General features: G+C 37.4%; 2 pseudogenes; both read right to left on the reverse strand.

The window, feature by feature from the left end:
- Positions 1 to 8,662: 8,662 nt before the first annotated feature.
- Positions 8,663 to 9,568, reverse strand: LOC125156202 (60S acidic ribosomal protein P1-like; annotated as a pseudogene).
- A 2,183-nt stretch (positions 9,569 to 11,751) lies between these two features.
- Positions 11,752 to 12,348, reverse strand: LOC125156119 (60S ribosomal protein L23a-like; annotated as a pseudogene).
- Between the last annotated feature and the right edge of the window lie 7,131 nt (positions 12,349 to 19,479).

A 19,479-nucleotide genomic window follows, 5' to 3' on the forward strand; every position in this document is an offset into this window, starting at 1 on the left:
TACATTGACACATTACTGTCACCCAAAGTCCCTAGTTTATATTTGAGTCCACTATTGGGATGTTCTATGGGTTTTGAAAAATGTTTAATGATATATATCCCCTTTATAACATTACACAGAGTGGTATCACAGCCCTGAAAATGCTGTGTGCTCCACCTATTCTTCCCTCCTTCCTTCCTAATTGCTGCCAACCACTGATCCTTTTACTGTCTCCATAATTTTTCTTTTTCTAGAATATCATATACTTGGAATCATACTGTATGTAGTGTTTTCAGATTAGCTTCTTTCACTTAATAATATGCATTTAAGTGGTGCCTGAGCAGCTCAGTCAGCTGAGTGTCCAACTCTTGATTTCAGCTCAGGTCCTGATCTTACAGTTTGTGAGTTTGAGGCCCGTGTCAGGCTTTGCACTGACAGTGTGGAGCCTGCTTGGGATTCTCTCCTCTCCCTCTCTGTCTGTCCCTCCCCACTCTAAATAAATGAATGAATGAATGAATGAATGAATGAATGAATAAATAAATAAATACATATTTTAAAATATGCATTTAAGTTTCCTCCATGTCTTTCTATGGCTTGCTTGATAGCTCATTTCCATTTAGGCTGTTATAACAAAATACCACAGACTGGGTGGCTTATAAACAATATCAATTTATTTCTCAGAGTTCTGGAGGCTTGAAGTCCGAAACTGGATGCCAGCATGTTTGGGTTCTGGTGAAGACCCTTTTGTGGGTTGCAGATTGCTGACTTCTCAGCGTAACCTCACATGGTAGAAGGGGCAAAGTTTCTCTGGCCTCTTTTGTAAGGTGCCATTCATGAAGCCTATATCCTCATGACCTAATAACTTCACTTTCTAACACCACTACCTTGGTTGTTAGGTTTCAGCATATAAATTCAGCGGCGGGGGGGCACATTCAGACCATTGCACTTACTGAAAGACAACTTGATTTCTTCCAAGACTTGATAATCATGAATAAAGATGATATAAATATTTGCATACAGGTTTTTGTGTGGACATAAGTTTCCAAATTATTTGAGGAAATGGCAAGGAGCATGATTCATGGATCATATGAGTAAAGAGCATTGCTTAGCTTTATACGAAACTAACAAACTATCTTCGAATGTTTTTTACATTCCCACTAGCAATGAATGAGAGTTTCTGTTGTTCCATGTCTTTGCCAGCATTTGGTTTATTTATTTATTTATTTATTTATTTATTTATTTATTATTTCTTTGAGAGAGAGAGAGTGAATGACCATGGGAGCTGGGTAGAGGGGCAGAGGGAGAAAGAGAATCTTAGGCAAGCTTCATACTCAGTGCAGAGCCTGATGTATGGCTGATCCCATGACCTTGGGATCATGACGTCAGCTGAGATCAAGAGTCAGACAGTGAAACAACTGAACCACCAGGTGCCCCTTACCTTATTTTTAATATAAGGAAATATCACTTCCCATTTTCATAGAGAAATGATAGCATAGCATAAACACTCCTTTTTAAACTTAAAAAATCTTTTTGCAATAATAGCATAGTAATATTTACAGATATTACCCATTCTTTTCTACAGCTGCAAAGTATTCAATTGTATTGATACAGCGTGGTTTTAGCTAACCCATTCTCCATTAATAAACATTTGGGTTGTTTACAGTCTTTGTTATTACAAATAGTATTTCAATGAGTTCCTTGTGAACCTGTATTTTTGTATTTTTTTCCAATGTATCTTTGTAGATTCTAGAAGTGGAAGTGCTAAATTGAAGAGGTAAGTACTCATGTAATTTGTTATATATTGAAAAATCCCCTTCTCTATAGGAGGTACAACATTTTGTATTTCCGTAACAGTGTATTAAGGTACCTATTTCTTCACAGCCTTGTTAACAGAATACTTTGCAAACTTTTGGATTTTTCCCATTTGATAAGGCACCTGGGTGGCTCAGTTGGTTAAGCATCTAACTCTGATTTCAGCTCAGGTCATGATATCACGGTTGGTGAGCTTAGCAGTGCATCCAGCTTTGTGCTGACAGTGTGGAGCCTGCTTGGGATTCTCTCTCTCTCTCTCTCTCTCTCTCTCTCTCTCTGCCGCTCCCCCACTTGTGTTTTCCCTCTCTCTCTAAAAACTAAATAAATAAACATTAAAAAAATTAAAAAAGAAAGAATAACTCAGTGAAGTTTTAAATTGCACTTCTATTGTTATGAATGTAGTTGGAAATTTTTATGTTTAACAGCCATTTGCATTTCCTTTTCCTAAGAATTCTGTTTGTATTTCTAGCCTATTTTTCTACAGTGTTGTCTTTTTTCTTTAGTTTTAGAAGCTTTCATATAGAGAGAAGAACCATTTGTGTATAACATATACTTTTTCCAAGCCAGTCATTTGGTTTTTTATTTAGCTGGGTTTATATTTACATTTTTATTTTTTATCTAATCAAATTCATCATTTTTATTGCTTCTGGAGTCATAGGCTCCTCACTTTCAGGTTATAGAATAATCCAATTGCGTTTCCTTTTAATACCCATATAATCACCAAAGTAACCCAGTTTGGTGGGTTGTAATGAGGAATTTTTAAAAAAGAATCAAATTGCACATAATAAAGTATTGAAAGTGCTTGGAAGTTGTCACTCCTAACTCCACAAGAAAAAAGCTGAAACTGAGGTCATGAATTTTTAGAGACATCAGAGGACTGAGGTCAATGGACAAATTGCTGCCCCCCAAAATAGAGACTCACAGGAAGCTACAGAGATTTGCAGTTTACCGGGAATAGAAGCCCAGGAGTAGTGAGCAACAGAAGTGGTTTCTGTAGAAACACTTTGAAATGTAACTGATGAATTACTAAGTGTCTCAATGCAGACTAGCTTAAGAGTTAAAACCTCCAAGGGAGCCCAGGTGTTTTTTTTTTTAATTTTTATTTAATTTATTTTTTTAATTTACATCCAAGTTAGTTAGCATATAGTGCAACAATGATTTCAGGAGTAGATTCCTTAATGCCCCTTGCCCATTTAGCCCATCCTCCCTCCCACAACCCCTCCAGTAACCTTCTGTTTGTTCTCCATATTTAAGAGTCTCATGTTTTTGTCCCTCTCCCTGTTTTTATATTATTTTTTGCTTCCCTTCTTTTATGCTTCCCTTCTGTTTTATATCTTAAAGTCCTCATATGAGTGAAGTCATGATATTTGTCTTTCTCTGACTAATTTCGCTTAGCATAATACCCTCTAGTTCCATCCACATAGTTGCAAATGGCAAGATTTCATTCTTTTTGATTGCAGAGTAATACCACATTGTATACATATACCACATCTTCTTTATCCATTCATCCATCGATGGACATTTGGGCTCTTTCCATACTTTGGCTATTGTTGATAGTGCTGCTATAAACATTGGGGTGCATGTGCCCCTTTGAAACAGTATACCTGTATCCCTTGGATAAATGCCTAATAGTGCAACTGCTGGGTTGTAAGGTAGTTCTATTTTTAATTTTTTGAGGAACCTCCATACTGTTTTCCAGAGTGGTTGCACCAGTTTGCATTCTCACCAAGAGTGCAAAAGAGATCCTCTTTTTCTGTATCCTTGCCAACATCTGTTGTTGCCTGAGTTGTTAATGTTAGCCATTCTGACAGGTGTAAGGTGGTATCTCATTGTGGTTTTGATTTGTCTGTCCCTGATGCTGAGTGATGTTGAGCATTTTTTCATGTGTCAGTTGGCCATCTGGATATCTTCTTTGGAGAAGTGTTTATTCGTGTCTTTTGCCCATTTCTCCACTGGATTATTTGTTTTTGGGGTGTTAAGTTTGACAAGTTCTTTATAGATTTTGGATATTAACCCTTTATGTGATATGTCGTTTGCAAATATCTTCTCCCATTCTGTTGGTTGCCTTTTAGTTTTGCTAATTGTTTCCTTCACTGTGCAGAAGGTTTTTATTTTGAGGAGGTCACAATAGTTCATTTTTGCTTTTGTTTCCCTTGTCTCCGGAGATGTGTTGAGTAAGAAGTTGTTGTGGCCAAGATCAAAGAGGTTTTTGCTTGCTTTTTCCTTAAGGATTTTGATGGCTTCCTGCCTTACATTTAGGCCCTTTATCCATTTTGAGTTTATTTTTGTGTATGGTGTAAGAAAGTGGTCCAGGTTCATTTTTCTGCATGTCGCTGCCCAGTTTTCCCAGCACTACTTGCTGAAAAGATTGCCATTATTCCATTGGATATTCTTTCCTGCTTTGTGAAAGATTAGTTGGCCATATGTTTGTGGGTCCATTTCTGGGTTCTCTATTCTGTTCCACCGATCTGAGTGTCTGTTCTTATGCTAGTCCCATACTGTCTTGATGATTACAGCTTTGTAATACAGCTTGAAGTCTGGGATTGTGATATCTCCTGATTTTTCAAGATTGCTTTGGCTATTTGGGGTCTTTTCTGGTTCCATACAAATTTTAGGATTGTTTATTCTAGCTCTCTGAAGAATGCTGGTGTTATTTTGATAGGTATTGTATCAAAAATGTAGATTGCTTTGGGTAATATTGACATTTTAACAATATTTTTCTTCCAATCCAGGAACATGGAATATTTTTCCATTTTTTTTATGTCTTCTTCAATTTCTTTCATAAGCTTTCTATAGTTTGCAGTGTATAGATTTTTCACCTCTTTGCTTAAATTTATTCCTAGGTATTTTATGGTTTTGGTGCAATTGTAAATGGGATCGATTCCTTGATTTCTCTTTCTGTTGCTTCATCATTGGTATATAGGAATGCAACCGATTTCTGTGCATTGATTTTATATCCTGCAACTTTGCTGAATTCATGAATCAGTTCTAGCAGTTTTTTGGTGGAATCTTTTGGGTTTTCCATATAGAGTGTCATGTCATCTGCAAAGAGTGAAAGTTTGATGACCTCTTGGCCGATTTGGATGCCTTTTATTTCTTTGTGTTGTCTGACTGCTGAGGCTAAGACTTCCAAAACTATGTTGAATAACAGTGGCAAGAGTGGACATTCCTGTCTTGTTCCTGACCTTATGGGGAAAGCTCTCAGTTTTCCCTCATTGAGGATGATATTAGCATTGGGTCTTTGATATATGGCTTTTATGATATCGAGGTATGATCCTTCTATCTCTACTTACTTGAGGGTTTTTATCAAGAAAGGGTGCTGTATTTTGTCAAATGGTTCCTCTGCATCTATTGAGAAGATCGTGTGATTCTTGTCCTTTCTTTTATTGATGTGATGAATTACACTGATTGTTTTTCATATATTGGACCAGCCTTGCATCCCAGGTGTAAATCCCACTTGGTCGTGGTGAATAATTTTTTTAATGTATTGTTGGATCCAGTTGGCTAAAATCTTGTTGAGGATTTTGCATCCATGTTCATCAGGGAAATTGGTCTATAGTTCTCCTTTTTAGTGTGGTCTCTGTCTGGTTTTGGAATCAAGGTAATGCTGGCTTCATAGAAAGATTTTGGAAGTTTTCCTTCCATTTCTATTTTTGGAACAGTTTCAAGAGAATAGGTGTTAACTCTTCCTTAAATGTTTGGTAGAATTCCCCTGGAAAGCCATCTGGCCCTGGACTCTTGTTTTTTGGCAGATTTTTGATTACTAATTCAATTTCCTTACTGGTTTTGGGTCTGTTCAAATTTTCTATTTCTTCCTGTTTCAGTTTTGGTAGTTTATATGTTTCTAGGAATTTGTCGATTTCTTCCAGATTGCCCATTTTATTGGCACAAAATTGCTCATACTATTGTCTTATTATTGTTTGTATTTCTGGTGTGTTGGTTGTGATCTCTCCTTTTTCATTCTTGATTTTATTTATTTGGGTCCTTTCCTTTTCTTTTGATCAAACTGGCTAAGTGTTTATCAATTTTGTTAATTATTTGAAAGAACAAGCTTCTGGTTTCACTGATCTGTTCTACTGTTTTGTTTTGTTTTGTTTTGTTTTTGGGGGGGGTGTTTTTGTTTTGTTTTTGTCTTTTTTGGTTTCAATATCATTGATTTCTGCTCTAATCTTTATTATTTCCCATCTTCTGGGGGAAGGTTTGGGGTTTTATTTGCTGTTCTTTTCCAAGCTCTTTAAGGTGTAAAGTTAGGTTGTGTATCTGAGATCTTTCTTCCTTCTTTAGGAAGGCCTGGATTGCTATATACTTTCCTCTTATGACCGCCTTTGCTGCAACCCAGAGGTTTTGGGTTGTGGTGTTATCATTTTCATTGGTTTCCATGTACTTTTTAATTTCTTCTTTAACTTCTTAGTCAGCCCATTAATTCTTATGTACAATGTTCTTTAGTCTCCAAGTATTTGTTACCTTTCAAATTTTTTCCTGTGGTTGATTTCGAGTTTCATGGTGTTGTGGTCTGAAAATATGCACGGTACGATCTCAATCTTTTTGTACTTGTTGAAGGCTGATTTTTGCCCCAGCATGTGATCTATTCTGGAGAACATTCCATGTGCACTGGAGAAGAATGTATATTCCACTGCTTTAGCATGAAATATTCTGAATATATCTGTTATGTCCTTCTGGTCCAGTGTGTCATTCAAAGTCTTGTTTCCTTATTGATTTTCTGTTTATATGATCTGTCCATTGTTGTAAATGAGGTGTTGAAGTCACTTACTATTATGGTATTATTAGCAATGACTTTGTTTATGTTTGTGATTAATTGATTCATATATTTGGGTGCTATCACATTTGGAGCATAAATGTTTATAATTGTTAGGTCTTCTTGGTGGGTAGACCCCTTAATTATGATATAATGCCCTTTTCATCTCTTGTTACAGTCTTTATTTTAAAGTCTAGATATCTAAGTATGGCTACTCCAGCTTTCTTTTGTCGACCATTAGCATGATGGTCAACATCCCCTTACTTTCAATCTGAAGGTGTTTTTAGGTCTAAGGTGGGTTTTTTGTCAACAGCATATAGATGGATCTTGTTTTCTTATCCATTTTGTTACCCTGTCTTTTGATTGGAGCATTTAGTCCATTGACTTTTAGAGTGAGTACTGAAAGATATGAGTTTATTGCCATTATGTTTCTTGTAGAGTTGGAGTTTCCAGTGGTGTTCTCTGGTCCTTTCTAATATTTGTTGCTTTTGGTCTTTTTTTTTTTTTTCTCATCTTTTCTCCCCTCAGAGAGTCCCCAGCGGGGCCCAGTTTTAATGGGCCTCTCCCACTTCTATTTTTACCTCCAGGGCTCCTATCAGGTTCTCACTGTGAAGATGGGAGACAAATCTGCTAGTGCTTCTGGCAGGGGATGGGTTAAAGTAACCATCTTAAAATATGTTTTTAGAAAGGTCTACCCTCAAGGGAAACTATTTTACCAGAGTGTAACCAACTGGGGTTTTAGGAAAGCCTAACTGGCCTGAGGGAAGGGAAATACCCAGCTTAGGGTCATTTAAAGACTGAGACCTACTCACAGGCCTACAGAATAGTTTCCCTCACCCTACACCTTGAACCACGTCAGTAGGGCTCCTGTATAATATCAGGGGATTGAAGCTAAAAGAACTATAAGCCTCAGATGCTATTTACAGAGTCTCTATGAAAACCAAAGACTAAGGGGGAGACAAAAGCAATGACAATAAGGAAAATTATAGCTTCTCACACCACAGTTACAGTAAACAGTAAACACAATCTACTCTTAGCCAGATAAACACAATTTATGGATTGTTTTGTAACAATTTGTATACTTAACATATCAATAGAGACATAGTTACCAATGTGTGTATAGATTGCAATCTAAGATGTAGTTCTTAGTGCAGACTATAATCAAAAAAGTTGAAATCAACTGGCATAGGGAATCTCTTGACTATGCTCTCTACAAAACCAAATACTGGCAGGTGTGCCCTCATTACCTATTCAAGTACAACAAAGACTTTCTCCAATTCCATGTGGGAACAGCTCACGGAAGACATGAATGATGTATATTCATGAATGCTGTTTTGTTATTTTCATTAATACAGTGGGGATCTCACAGATGGGTACTTCTCAACCAGAACTTACTTATACTTTTCAAGTCAGCATAAGTCTTTATGTCTTAGCAATGCTTCTGTCTTGGTTGTAATACCCAATGAGCTGGCAAAAGATGCCAAACAAGCTAGAGGCCCTTGTGATACTGACAGACCTGCCTACGTTCATCTTACTTGTGCCGTCATAGTCTTCATTTGCAACATTATTGTCTGTGAAGCATGTAGAGGCTTTCAAGTAAAAATATGGCTTGTAACTTGTATTTCCTATAGTACAGAGCCTCTTAGTAATGCAGTCTCCTTAAGATACTTCTGTACTCCCTTGACTGCTTCCCACACGCGCATCTTTGTTGTTGCTCTGAGAACTCGCCTAAACGAATCTCGCCCACTGGTAAGATCAAACACTTTAAAAAAAATTTTTTTTTAATGTTTATTTATTTTTGAGACAGAGAGAGACAGAGCATGAATGGGGGAGGGTCAGAGAGAGGGAGACGCAGAATCTGAAACAGGCTCCAGCCTCTGAGGTGTAAGCACAGAGCCTGACACGGGGCTTGAACTCACGGACCGCGAGATCATGACCTGAGCCAAAGTCGGCCGCTCAAGCTCAACCGACTGAGCCACCCAGGCGCCCAAGATCAAACACTTTTTAAGTCTAACTCCCCTATGAAATTGTAAAGAGCCCCCTGCAGACCTCCTTTTTTTTTTTTTTTTTTTTTTTTAAGAGTTCAGCTTTATACTGAACAGGTTCAGAAGAGGTTTAGTCAGAAAGACCAAAACCTGTGTCACCATCAGATTCCCCGGATTCTTCATTCTTTGCTTCTACCTCCTTCTTCACAGCAGGGACAACAGTGGTAGAGGGGGCAGGACCTGGGACAGCTGGTCCAGCACCAGCTGCTGTGCTGCAGTGGGTCCGCCAGGACTTTCCTTGCAGAGGAGGCTCCCAATGTTTTCATTCACCAGGGCCTTAGCAAACACGGCCCTCCAGAAAGATACACATTTATACCAGCTGATTTCATGAGAGCATTGATCTTTTCCTCCGTGCCAGTCACCTCGTCATGCTGCAGACAAGGGCCAAGGGCCGAGTACATGCAGGCGAGTTCCAGACAGAGGCTTTGTGTGGGCAAGTGCTGAGCCCGTGCACTGTGAAGGGATGAAGTGAGGGCCTTGACCGAACGAGGACTAAGCTTCCTTATTTAACCCAGCCTCTGTGTGTCCAAAGAATTGATTTCCTGAATCAATGTTTTTAGTACAAAAATCACGTTATCATGAGTTTATGACTTATTTCACACGTATGAAGATTTTTAAATTTTTTTTTAAATGTTTATTTTCTTGAGACAGAGAGAGACAGTGTGAATGGGGGAGGGGCAGAAAGAGAGGGAGACACAGAATCCAAAGCAGGCTCCAGGCTCTGAGCTGTCAGCACAGAGCCTGACCTGAGGCTTGAACTCATAAACCGTGGGATTGTGACCTGAGCTGAATTTGGACACTTAACCAACTAAACCACTCAAGTGCCCCTTGATTTCCCCTTCATTTCTGAAGGATATTTTCAAGGGTATGGGATTCTTGGTCAATAGTTCTTTTTTCTCAAAACTCCTGGTCTCCATGAAACATATATTCTCATTCCAGAGGTCAGACTGAAAGAGTAAGCCTGTACCTGGGACATGCTACTCTCATTTTGGAAGGAAAAAATCAGGAGACTGGGTACCAAGCCATACAAAATATGCAAGCACATTTAAAACTTCTACTGAGATATCTTTTAGCCAAAGAAAGTAATATGATCTAGGCTAAAGTCAGTGGGCAGGAAAGTAGACTGTGTTCACAAAGCATGGCAAGGGTATGGAGGAATGAATATCTGTGAAATAATGCAATCTGATACAGCCTGCCATTGTTCACAAATGTTCACTCCCTTCCTGGAAACAAAGATAGTCACCCCATTCTAACACTACTCTAAGGTCTTATCCAATCAAAACATCCAGTTTGAAACCCGAGCTCTTAAAATGTATATCATGCTCAAATATAGCTTCTCTTGAGTCAAAGTCCTATAAACTAAGAGGTCTGTTATTTGCACCCTACACATCCATCATAAAATGTGGAACCCATATAAATACTCTTATTTATAAGGGGAAAAGGGTAGAACCAGCAATCACTGATTCATAGCAATTCTGAAATTCCAATGAGGAACTATCATAAGGTCCACTAAGCTGAGTTAGTGTAGAAAACTTAATCAATTTTGTTTCCTGGAGGTAGGTTCATAGTCTATTGTCCTTTGTGACTCTTGACTTCATGTTCTAGGAGGTCCTTCCTTTTCCAGTATCCTCATCAGGAAAAACTGCCCCCTTGACTAGTGAATAGCTTCCTCAACCTGTCAATAGAAAGCTGAGGGCTTGAGAATAGTTCTATTGTTCAAACAATCACAACTCCTTTTAATTCAGGCTGGTGGCAGTTTGGGCACTACAACTCTTTAAAAAATAGTTTGTTTCTTTTTTTTTTTACTTTTTCTTTCTTTATGTTTTTGAGAGAGAGAGAGAGAGAGAGAGCAGGAGAGGGGCAAAGGGAGAGGGAGAATGTCAGCAGGCTCTATGGCCAGCACAGAGCCCCACGTGAGCTTGATTTCATGACTGTAAGATCACCTGAGCTGAAATCAAGAGCTTAATTTGACTGAGCCGCCCAGGCACCCCTGTTGGTTTCTTTTATATCTTTGTTTACTATTAATGCCTCTTGCCAATAGCAAGATCCAAAATTAGAAAATATTCCTTTAGGCTTAATTACAGATAATTTGAACTCTTTAGACTTCCATTGGGCCAAATCTATGGTCTCTTTATCCTGAGCCATTTTGTGTAAGTGAAATGACTTACTGGGGATCACTTTAAAAGAATCAGAGGTCTTAACAAATAGTACGGTGACAACAGTCTTGATTTGGTCTTTGCACTCAAGTTTGACTAGGAGTAGTAGTAGTAGTAGTAGTAGTTTTAATTGGGTGTACTTTTACTTAATAGAATAAAAATAGTGGCTCTTCATATTATGAAGGATGACAAAAAAATTTTATAGGCACGTTGTAATATTAATTTTGCATGACTGCTCATATCTTCTAATCTTTATAATGTACTTCTAAAAGAGAATAGATAATACAAATTGCTTTTCTTCCATTTATCCACTTTAAAGTTTCTTTGAAATCATCCTTAAAATTGCCTACGTATTACTATTGTATTTTCATATCAAAAATTTGCTCAAGTTGCTAAATTTCTAATATGCTTTCAATTCACTAAAAATAATTCAAATTATTCCATGTAAGAACATGCACACACAACTAAAAAACAACTTTTCAGGTCCTTGACTTGGTCTTTGCACTGAGGTTTTGTCTTAATTTGCAAATAGTTTACTGGCTGGAGAAGAGAAACAGTTGCACCTTTCAACTCTGTCTCTGGATTTCTGGGTGCTCCTTTTCTCTTCCATTCTTACTTGGAAAAAGGTCAATTATTTTCTCAGCTCATCTCTTGCTTATAATGACTGATAAGCAATTTTGCGCCAACAAAATTTTGTCTTGAAAAGTCTTTGCCAAAGTCACAAATTTATAGGTATATTTTCTACCTTTCAAGTTATCTAAGGTGATGGTTTTACGAAAATTTTCACCTGTGCCTAGTATAGGTTATTTTTCCAGCCTCCTTTAACATTAGGGCTCCCATAGCAGGCATGGTACAAATACTACATATTTTATTTTATTGTTGTTACCATAGTGCCCTTGCTTCTAGGTATCAATTTCTTTGCTAATCAACTTTTATTGTAGTGACAAGCAATCTCTAAATCTCAGCAATTTATAGCTGTCATTTGTCACACACATTACTGAGCTCTACTGGACTCTTTTGGGCTCAGCTTGTTTTATGCATCTTCTCTCTTTGTTGTTTTATTGTTGTTGTTGTTGTTTAATGATGAAACAATTTATATTCAAATGTAGCCAACTGGACTCAGTTTAGATGATCCCAATTTTGTTGGCAACATCCAAAGCATCATAGTCAGGAACCAGTCAAACATATGCTTTCTTTTCTACATCTGACCTGATCAGAGTGTTGACCTTGGCCACATCAATGTCATAGATCTTCACAGCCTATTTGATCTGGTGTTTGTTGGCCTTGACATCCACAATGAACACAAGAGTGTTGCTGTCTTCCATTTTTTCCATGGCTGACTCAGTAGTGGGGGGAAACTTGATGATGGCATAGTGGTCAAACTTGTTTCTCCTGGGGGCACTCTTTTGAGGATATTTGGGTCGCCTTCTGAGATGCAGTGTCTTGGACTGTCAGAATGTAGATGATGTGCAGATTATCTTTTTTTTTTTTTTTTATGACTGTGGATGCCTCTCAGCACTGCTTTCTTGGCCTTCAAAGCCTTTGCTTTGGCTTTGGCTTTGGGAGGGGCAGGGGCTTCCTTCTTTACCTTCTGCACCATCTTCATGAAAGGCACATCTTCTCTCTTTGAATAAACTCTGAGATATTAAAGAAAGCCACAGATCCAAAATGGTATCATTTAGGCTGAGTCTCCAAACAGGGGTTTAATCCTTAATCTAATTGCAGTTTCAATCTCCCCTGGAGATGTAGTTTTAACCTGTCAGTTTGGAATTTTCTGATCAGCCCCAATGAAGTAAATGGCCACGTGGTTCCTCTCCATCCTCCAAAGGAAAATGAGATAATCTGCACAATAAGACCTTCTGCTCCTGACCTTGCCTGAAACACTCCTTTTCTTTTGCTAATAATTTCATTTCCTTATTCTCTTTCCTATAAACACCTTCCATTTTGTACAACTCCCCTCTACATTCTACATGGGATGCTGTCTGATTCATGAATTCCTTAACAAAGCCAATGAGATCTTCATATTTACCTGGTTGAATTTTGGAGTAGACACTATTTGAAAGATGGTTTTCTGACTGTGGAAGGCAGAAAGAAGAGGAGGAGTGTCAAACCATGCTAGTGCTTCTAAAGCTTCTGCCAAGATATGCTGTATGTCATATATGCTCACATCCCATTTGTTAAAGCAAACCACACAGCCATCAAAGTTAACCAAAGTTAATTGGTGAAGGGAGCAAATGCTTACCATAGCACAGAAAGAAACGCATAACTATGATAAAAAAAAATGAAATGTGCTACAACAAATATTTACTGAAAAGCAGCAGTATTCCTTCCAGCTGCCAAAGGCATTCTTATAAACAAAACAGTGTCTCTGATTTCAGAAAACGCAGTCTATTGGGGAATTCCACTAAGTAAAGAAGCAGTTGAAATGTAACGTGAGGAGGGTACACATCTGCATGCCATTTAACTCAGAATTGAGATATTAGGGAAGGCTTAACTGAACTGGTACCTGGATGGTGAACAGGGAGGGGTTAGACTCATGAAAAGAGTTGAGGAACAGTGGACTGGGTTCCCAGCAGCTCAGTATAAGCAACGTCTGAGGGCAAGATGGAGCCTGGGGAGCCAAAAATAATTCCATATGGTGTCAGGGCAGAGGCCAACGCTGTCAGATGCACAAAATAATATTTGAATATTTTGTATTCAAAAGAGAAGTATAAGCTTTAAAACTGTGGAGTCACTAGTCCCATAAACAATTGCACCATGGTATACTATTATACACTGAAACTGAAAAGCAGAAATAAACAAACCCATGCCTTTCATAGGTGGAATAGACCAGATAGCGTGGGCATTGACACTTATACAAAGTCAGAGTGAAGGCAGAAGTGGTTGTATTAAACTGCCTTGTGGCCTGGCACTTTTCTCCAGCAGGCTTTATGGGAGAAATCCTCAGTGGTGATGTTGAGTGAATGCTGTTAATATGGTAATTACTTTGCTACTGGCAAGAGAAAGATTGCCTTGAGGTTTGTAGTTATGTATCTGATTAGAAAATATAGTTGTTTCTGTCAATTAACTACATTAGCCAGATTTTGGGGGGAAAACCCAAATCAAAATGCAATTTAACTCTATCACTCTTCAAGAGTGTGGGTTTGAGTTTGGTCTAACCAGTGTGAAGGAATCTGGAGAACATCCCTATTTTGTCTCTTAGCACAGTGGGCTGCCTGTGGAAGAGTCAAACATACTTACAACATGGATAGGCCCCATCATCCTTCTGAAATGGACAGCTGGGGAATGTTAACATGTTGATAACAAGCAAAAACAAACAAACAAACAAACAACCTAAACAAAAAACACCTCTGGCTCAGTTTGTACTCAATATGCATGTATTTTAAAAGGGAAATTTTTGGGGCGCCTGGGTGGCGCAGTCGGTTAAGCATCCGACTTCAGCCAGGTCACGATCTCGTGGTCCATGAGTTCGAGCCCCGCGTCGGGCTCTGGGCTGATGGCTCAGAGCCTGGAGCCTGTTTCCGATTCTGTGTCTCCCTCTCTCTCTGCCCCTCCCCCGTCCATGCTCTGTCTCTCTCTGTCCCAAAAAATAAATAAACGTTGAAAAAAAAATTTTTTTAAGGGAAATTTTTATTTATTTATTTTTTTAATTTATATCCAAGTTAGTTAGCATATAGTGCAACAATGATTTCAGGAGTAGATTCCTCAATGCCCCTTACTCATTTATCCCATCCCCCCTCCCACAACCCCTCCAGTAATCCTCTGCTTGTTCTCCATATTTAAGAGTCTCTTATGTTTTGTCCCTTCCCTGTTTTTATATTATTTTTCTTCCCTTCCCTTATGTTCATCTGTTTTGTATCTTAAGGTCCTCATATGAGTGAAGTCATATGATATTTGTCTTTCTCTGACACTGATTTTGCTTAGCATAATATCCTCTAGTTCCATCCACGTAGTTGCAAATGGCAAGATTTCATTCTTTTTGATTGCCAAGTAATACTCCATTGTATATGTATACCAACCACATCTTCTTTTTCCATTCATTCATTGATGGACCTTTGGACTCTTCCCATACTTTGGCTATTGTTGATAGTGCTGCTATAAACATGGGGGTGCATGTATCCCTTCAAAACAGCATACCTGTATCTAAAAGGGGAATTTTTTAAGTGTAAGCCATAAAGTGCTTTCAAAATAGGATCTGGTAATGCCTCCAGTTTTGCTCTTCTTTTTTCAAGATTGCTTTGACTATTTGGGGTCTCTTGGTGTTCCATACAAATTTTATGACTGTTTGTTCTAGTTCTGTGAAAAACACTATTGGTATTTTGATAGGAATTGCATTAAATGTATACATTGCTTTGGGTAGTATGGACATTTTAACAGTATTGGTTCTTTCGATCATGAACATTGAATATCTTTCCTTTTTTTGTGTGTCATCTTCAAATTCTTTCATCAGTGTTTCGTGACTTTCAGAGTATAGGTCTTTCACCTCCTTGGTTAAATTTATTCCTAGGTATTTTATTCTTTTTGGTGTAAATGGGAATGTTTTCTTAATTTTTCCTTCTGCTATTTCATTATTAGTGTATAGAAATGCAACAGATTTCTGTGTTTTGATTTTGTATCCTGTAAATCTGCTCAATTCACTTAATAGTTCTGATATTTTGTTGGAGCCTGTAGGGTTTCTATATATAGTATCATGTCATCTGCAAAGAGTGAAAGTTTTACTTTTTCCTTAACAGTTTGGATGCCTTTTATTTCTTTTTCTTTTCCAACTGCTGTGCTTAAAACTTCCAGTACTATGTTGAATATAAGTGATAACAGTGGACATCCTTTTCTTGTTCCTGATCTTAGAGGAAAAGCTCTCAGTTTTTCACCATTGGTTTGATGTTAGCCGTGGGTTTTCATTTATGGCCCTTATTATGTTGAAGTATGTTCTCTATAAACCTACTTTGTTGAAAGTGTTTATTATGAATGGATGTTGTACTTTGTCAGATGCTTTTTCTGTGTCTATTGCAACGATCATATGGTATTTATCCTTTCTCTTGTTAGTATGATGTATCATATTAATTATTTTGTGAATATTGAACCACTCTTTCATCCCTGGAATAAATCCCACTTGATCACGGTGAAATATTTTTTAATGCATTGTTGGATACCGTTTGCTAATATTTTGTTGAGGATTTTTGCATCTATGTTTGTTAGAGATATACTACAAAGCTGTAGTAATCAAAATATTATAGTACTGGCACAGAAATAGACACATATTGTCTATGGAACAGAATAGAGAGCCCAGAAATAAACCCACACTTTTATGCTAAATTAATCTTTGACAAAGGAGGCAGATATATGCAGTCTCTTCTACAAATGGTGTAGGAAAAACTGGACGGCTATATGTAAAAGAATGAAATTAAACCACTTTCTTACACCATCCACAAAAATAAACTCAAAATGGATTAAAGACATTAATGTGAGACTTGAAACCATAAAATTCCTGGAAGAAAACATAGGCAGCAATCATTTTGACATGAACTACAGAAACATTTTTATAGCTATGTCTCCTTTGCCAAAGGAAACAAAAGCAAAATTGAACTATTAGGATTACACCAAAATAAAAAGCTTTTGCACAACAAAGGAAACTATTAATAAGACAAATAGACAACCTACTGAATGGGAGAGAAGATATTTACAAATGACATATCTAGTAAAGGGTTAGTAGCCAAAATATATAAACAACATCTACAACTCTATACCAAAAAGGCAAACAATCCAATTAAAAAATACTCAGAGGATCTGAACAGACATTTTCCCAAAGAAGACATACAGACTGCCAAAAGACACAGGAAAAGATGCTCAACATCATCAGGGAAATGCAAATAAAAACCACAATGAGATATCACCTCACACCTGTTAGAATGACTAAAATCAAAAACAAAAGAAATAACAAGTGTTGGCAAGGATATGGGAGAAAAAGGAATTTCGTGAACTGTTGGTGGGAATGCAAACTGAGGTAGCCACTGTGGAAAACAGTATGGAGGTTCCTCAAAAAATTAAAAATGGAACTACCATATGACCCAATAATTCCACTCCTGGGAATTTACCCAAAGAATACACAAAACACTAATTCAAAAATATACACACACCCCTATGTTTATTGCAGCATTGCCAAAATTGGATTGCCAAAATATGGAAGCAATCTAAGTGTTCATTGATAAGTGAATGAATAAAAAGGATGTGGTATATATACATGCAATGGAATATTATTAAGCCATAAAAGAATGAAATCTTGTCATTTGAAACCACATGGATAGGTCTAGAGGATATAACGCTAAGAGACAGGCGAATACCATATAATCTCATTCATAAGTGGAATTTAAGAAAAAAATAAAACAAAGGAACAAAGAAAAAAAGAGAAAAAAAACAAAACAAAAAAACAAACAAAAACCAAACTGAAATATAGAGAACAAACTGGTGGATGAGTGAATGGGTGAAATACGTGAAGGGAATTGAGAGGACACTTATAGGGGTGAGTACTGAGCAATGTATAGAATTGAATCAGCATATTGGATACCGATACTTGAAACTAATATGACACTGTACTTAATTATACTTGAATTAAAAAAAATAGGATATGGCTTTGCAAAGTGACCTAGAACTTTTAAACATTCACCTTTGTTTAAGACACTCTCATTTCCCTTAAGCACCCATGTTATCTACCTCTGTAAGGACTAGTCATAAGAAAAAAGTTACAGTTAGTTAAAACAAAAATCCAGAAAGAATCGTTGGAAGAGATCAGATATTGATGCAATATTAATTCACTGTATGTGATCTTTTTATCATAAAGAACACTGGACACATGATCATACATTTGCACCTCAACTCTACCACCGTTCATCATGTTGCTATCTTAGGCAAAAGTACTGAAAACACAAAGTATGCCTTTTTTTCCTACATTCATCCAGGATTTTATTGCTTTTGCTATAAAAGTACCTCTTTTTCTCCATCCTAGTATTAATAGCTACCATTTATTCATTGCTTAACCAGGCTCTGGATGTGCCAGTCAATATGTGTACATTATATAACAATAGCAGATCAACACATTTCTCTCATGTATCGGGGAGACAACTGAGACACCTTGAACATTAAATAATTTTCTCAAGCTCATAAAGCTAGTAAAGTGGTAGAGACAAGATTCAAACCAGATCTTTTTGACTGTAAGAAAATTCAGAGTGCTGACCATTTCACAACACTGCCACCTGCACTGGATTTGTCTCTTGTACATCGTAAGACCTGACTAGACAGAAGCAAAGTGTTTAAACTATACTAAGGCATAAATGACTATAACCCCTCCCCTCAACCCCAACACCCTTATCTTTTCATTTTGGAAAATGAACTTGTTGGGGCGCCTGGGTGGCTCAGTCAGTTAAGCATCCGACTTCAGCTCAGGTCATGATCTCACAGTTCATGAGTTCAAATCCCATATTGGGCTCTGTGCTGACAGTTCAGAGTCTGGAGCCTGCTTCAGATTCTCTGTCTCCCTTTCTCTCTGCCCCTCTCCCACTCTTTCTCTGTCTCAAAAAAAATTTTTTTAAAAATTTTTTTAAAAAGAAAAATGAACTTGCTTATTCAAATGAATCTCTAATTAGATTGATTTCATGCAAGGTGACAAAAGGGAATGAAATATTTTAGACATAATGAGGAAGTATTTGGAAAAGGAACAACGAGCAGGAGTCATTCAGCTGCTGACTGAGTAATTCCATAGAGTTGGTGGTGTAATCTCTGGCTGAAGCTTCCTAATATCACACACCCACACAGGTCAACCTTGAATGTTTAGCAAAATTTAAAGCTTTATTTTTTTTTAATGTTTATTTATTTTTGAGAGAGAGAGACAGAGTGTGAGTTGGGGAGGAGCAGAGAGAGAGGGAGACACAGAATCCAAAGCAGGCTCCAGGATCTGAGCTGTCAGCACAGAGCCTGATGCGGGGCTTGAACTCACAGACCGTGAGATCATGACCTGAACTGAAGTCAGACGCTTACCGACTGAGCCACCCAGGTGCCCCAAAATTTAAAGCTTTAATGAGAAAGAAAACATTGAAGAAAATCAGTGAGGTGTATTAATAGCATACATGAATGTTAAAGTCTCTGATACCAATGCAAGCTTTCTACTTAGCTTCATTCCTAATTTATTTACTAAGTAATTGCAATGTATCCTTTAGTTTTTAGCTACATCTTATATGAACTATTTTTCTATATACTTACCCACCACCATTTATCTACAGAGTTGATCTCTCTTTCCTATTCCCAAAGCCTTTACTATCTTTCTTTATATGATGGCTTTTACACATCACATTTTATTTTTTTTACATGTTAAGCTTTTTCACTGTAACAATCTCCTAGGGTTACAAATGACTTATAGATTTTTAATGAGAACATTTAACAGTGTTTGGCACTGACTAACTGCTGAATAAGTAAACTCATAATTTCTATATCTGTATTTCATATTTGAAAAATGCCAGCCATTGGATCAATGTAACCTATGTGTGCAAAAGTTACAATTTTTAGCTATACAAAACTGATTCCTCTAATTCATTTCTTTCTCTGTTTTCTTTGCTCACTTGTTCCTTTCTCTTGCACTTGTGCTTTTCCTTCTGCCTTTCTGCTTTTTTGTTCTCTTTCTCTAACTCTACCTGCCTTTCATCACTTTGTTTCTGATTAGCTCCATCCTGCAACAAGCTCCTCT

Source organism: Prionailurus viverrinus, chromosome F2 (genome assembly GCF_022837055.1).
Source record: "Prionailurus viverrinus isolate Anna chromosome F2, UM_Priviv_1.0, whole genome shotgun sequence".
NCBI classification, from domain to species: domain Eukaryota; kingdom Metazoa; phylum Chordata; class Mammalia; order Carnivora; family Felidae; genus Prionailurus; species Prionailurus viverrinus.